The 4,455-nt window shown below is 28.3% G+C and overlaps 1 pseudogene; it reads right to left on the bottom strand.

Moving 5' to 3' along the window:
• Positions 1 to 3,600: 3,600 nt before the first annotated feature.
• Positions 3,601 to 3,782, bottom strand: LOC123297028 (annotated as a pseudogene).
• Between the last annotated feature and the right edge of the window lie 673 nt (positions 3,783 to 4,455).

Below are 4,455 nucleotides of genomic sequence, written 5' to 3'. Positions count from 1 at the left end.
AAAAAAAAAACAACCAGAGTCTAGTTCTAAATTAATTTTTTATGTCACTAAATTTAACAATGAATAACACAATATATATTAAAACTAGTTCCTAACCTAGACTTTACCTATAATACATCATCTTATAATTTAAACACATCGAGATTATTAATATCATTTTAAAATGGAAAAAATTAATAGAAAAAACCATTGAAAACAGTCTGTATGTAACTTCATCTTTTTTATATCGAATAAAAATATATACATGTATTCTTTTTTTGTTGGCATTTTACAAGAAATGTAAAGAAGATGACATCGATGGTAATTTAGGCAATCGAATTTTATATTATTAATAACATAAGAATCTTATCTTTTGAGTGCTTCACTTCACTTATATGTATGTGAATATGTGTAAGTGAAAGAACAATATAAGTGTTATATATTTTTCTATATAAGCCTGTCTTTTATTATTTGGAGTGTAAATTGTTCGAGTATATAGTGGTATGATGTTATTGTTTGTATTTAAAAAGGTTACTTAAAAGCAAATCACGTGAATTTGTCGAGTATAGAATGAAACATGTAGAAAGGAACACGTTTTCGGTTTTGAAATCTATTAGATAGGTGCAGAACAGAGCTATCGTCCGAGTTGGCAAATTCACACTATTCAAAATAATTTCCATTTATTAGAACACTAGAGTGATACCCACCCGCTTCGCTGGGCATAAAAGTAAAGATTGATAAAGAATGCTCTCGCTTATCTCCTTGATTGGATTGTTTTACACAGGTAAAATATATGTATGGTTTTCTATTTTTTTAAATGTACAATAAACGTAATTATTCATTGAGTATATCAGAAAAGATGGCCGAGAAATCTTTTATATTGATTATTTTTACTGAAATCTGTTATTTATGGTAATGTCAAATGACTACTTTTACAGAAATCTGTAATTTATGGTAATGTCAAAAAATTAAAAATTAATTTATTTAAATTTTTTATTAATATTCTCGTATATCAGCTATATTGCGGTACAGTTTCATTAAAAACCATTCGCTAGTTTTAGCGTGAAAGCGTAACAAACAAACAAACAAACACACAAACAAACAAACAAACAAACAAATAAACAAACAGACATGCTTACTTTCGCATTTATAATCTATAGAGATAGAAATATATGCAATATTTTTTCATGAATAATTATATATCAATAAATATAATATCAACCGTTGCGATATTAGATTCATTCTAGTTAAATTCAATTTAGCTGAAAGATGATTTATGCTTAATATGTTTTCTTATTCCACCTTAGAATAGACATACGAAAATATAATGCTCCCTTTAAACTCCCTTTAAAAAAATACTCTTTATACTTGGACTCTGTGAAGTTACAACTAATTTCGCGAGGCGGCTCTAAAGTCGTATCTACACTCAAATAATAGGGTACATGTATACTACTATAACGAATTTAGTACAAATTTATACAATCTCTACTACAAGAATAAAGAAAGAAGACAATGTTAAATTTAAAGTGTAAAAATACAAATTAGTTTTGATTTTTCTTTTCGAATAGTGATTATTATCGCTTTGAAACATTCCATTACAAATGAAAACTGCTTTTCTTTAATTGAAAATTTTTATTCAAATTAAAATTGGAATGTAGATATTATTTATTCAATTCAAGGTGTTTCGCTCCTTGAGTTATAGCGATTATTTCAAACATTTCATGACCTTGTTCGATAATTTTCACTCTCATTAACTTAAAAATTCTGTTTTAATGTTTTTAGTCTTTTTATTCCCCAATTGAATCTGATCTGGTGTGTATAAAAAATCTATTTATGTTTCTTTTTTGCGGCTCTCTATGAGACCAAACGTTTGGAGTGATTTTGACGATTCTTACGTCAATGAATTTGTCCTAATCATGCGAGGGGCAATAAAGATATGAAAGCATTGAAAATTCAATATGGAGACCACCAGATACCACCAGGCATAGTAGTAGTACAGTCAAGGCAACTATGACTCATCATTCAATGGCTCATACCTGGGACCTTACTGCATGGCATGCAATCATTGGCCAAGCTTTGTCAAATAGAATGGGCCAGCAATCCTGCTAGCGCTTAACAAGAACGAAAAAACGATATTCCACTTATATCCCCACCCCATGTTGCAATTTTCCTTCAATTTACTTACTGTTAGTATTTTACAACGTTTCCATGTACAATTTAAAATTTCGATGGTCGAGATGAAAAATCTACTTGAAGTTCATTTTTGGGTAAAAATTATATATGTAAAAAAATTTTATTTTTCCTGAACAGTGTACCCCTTTTTACTCACCATCAGGCAATTATCGGAGTAGGTTATGAATGTTGTTTGAATAGATCCTAACAAGCGGCGTTAGATATCAGTTCCGAATCAGTTTTTCGCGGTGAGTATTTACTTGTACGATGTTAAAGAAAAATTGAAGCTGAAAAAAGATGGGTATTTAAGCTTTCTTTTAGCTTATACGACAGACCAAAAAACTTTAAAATCAAAAAAGTCGATTTTTTTGACATAATCAGGCTATGATTAAAAATTTTATTATTTTCAAAATTTTCTGTATCAATCTTTTAAAGGTTGGCAAAAGAAAAATAGACCTCTGAATTGATATTTACCAATTTTCCCTAAGTGTACGATTTCATACGCTCCTAAAAGAAAAAAACAATCCCTAAGTCGATTTTTAGTATGAAGTATAAGAATGGATACATATAAAAATTCAAATGCTCTAAAATACAATTTTCCTTATTTATTTTCGAAAAAGAATCAAGCATGAAGAAAGAAAGTGTAAAAAGATTACTTACATGTAGAATAAGACTATTGGTATTGGTGGCGACACGACAAGGGGTTGAGGTTATGAACTGTGAGAACCATGAGTCAGTGTATGAAGGGTATGTACACATTCGGTACTGTATATATATATCTATGTTAAGAAACGGACCCCGACCGACATTTTTTTGATGCGAACAGAATATTAATTAGGTTTATTTACATTTGTAGCAAGAGTCTTTTACAGCAAATTGAGATTTAAAAATATATGTTTTATACTACAGTTTTATGGTAATTTTCACTATATAAACATTTTTTCTGCTTTAAATTTGTACGTATTTTATGAAAAAAAAAGAAAGAAAAGAAAATGGTAATTGTATATAATTTACTATCGTATTTATACACCAGTTATATATCTTGTAATTATTTTTAAATTTTATGATTTATGTTTTTAGATAAATAAAAAATAATTTTTTATATGTACACTGCTGTTCAAAATAATTGGATTGTTGAATAAATAATAGGAATTAATTTTAATCTAATAATTTATCAAATTCAAATTCGTCAAGACAAACTATGTTAAATATTATAAGTTGAAATAACTTCTAAGTAAAATAAAGAGTTATAAAAAAAATAAAAACTCGATCGAGTCGATCAAATGTCACCTAATTCTTTTCGGATCATATTGCCGTTAATACGCTCCGCTCAACATCTCAACGAAGTTGATAACATTTTTTTGTTCGCACGATATCGATCAGGAAAAAAATTACCACCAATCAGACAAATATATGAATTCAAAAATTTATATTTGATTATTGATTAAGAATTATAGAGCCGATCCTGGAGGTGCTACAAAACCAGGTCAACCCACGGCAGAAGAGAAGCAAGCTCCTGACATTCTACCTTGTTCCAAAAAACAGTTTAATATACTGGTCCAACAATGCGGGACGTACCAGATATTAAGCTGATAAGAACAGGTTCATAGCCTTCTAGGTTATGCAGGAGTTTTTATCAAGAATAATTCTTTTTCATAAATCAAACAATACAAATATTTTCCTTATAGTGCTGACGTAATTGGACACACTGTATATTTTACTAATTTTATTCCCAATTATATTGCTTCCTAAGGCACAATGTAATTAAAACGATTTCCTGTCATCTAACACTTTAAAGTAAAAATTATCTTCAAATGTTACATGTAAAATGACCTAAATTTGAATCATTATTCTTTGTTTTGTTAAAATTTAATTCTTCATCAGAAAATTTAAGAAAAAAAAACCTTGATAACTTCATATCATTAACGAATCTTACGAATATGGGAGAGCGAACAGTGTCTCTCTTAACAAGTAAATAAAATACAGTACTCTAAGTCCTAAGGCGTATCTATATTGAAGTCTAATCTATAAGTCTGTATCCTAAATAGAGGATGCAAAAAATTTGTATTCAATTTTGGCGGAATTATTGGAATACATTTTATTGGCACAAACAATATTGAAATAATATTTTATCAAACAAAAATTGTATTACTGACAGAAAATATTGTTTTTCCTTTCGAAAATTTTCAATAATTATCATAATATATTAACATTTTGAGCTGCCTACCATTTTAAAGTTTATTTTTCTTTTTGGTTTTTCTAACAATATTTAAAATTTATGGCAAAGGTTTTTACCGCGTAAGT

This window comes from Chrysoperla carnea, chromosome 3, assembly GCF_905475395.1.
Source record: "Chrysoperla carnea chromosome 3, inChrCarn1.1, whole genome shotgun sequence".
Classification (NCBI taxonomy): Eukaryota; Metazoa; Arthropoda; class Insecta; order Neuroptera; family Chrysopidae; genus Chrysoperla; species Chrysoperla carnea.
The sequence above is the reverse complement of the archived record's forward strand: the minus strand, read 5'-3'. Positions and strand labels throughout refer to the sequence as shown.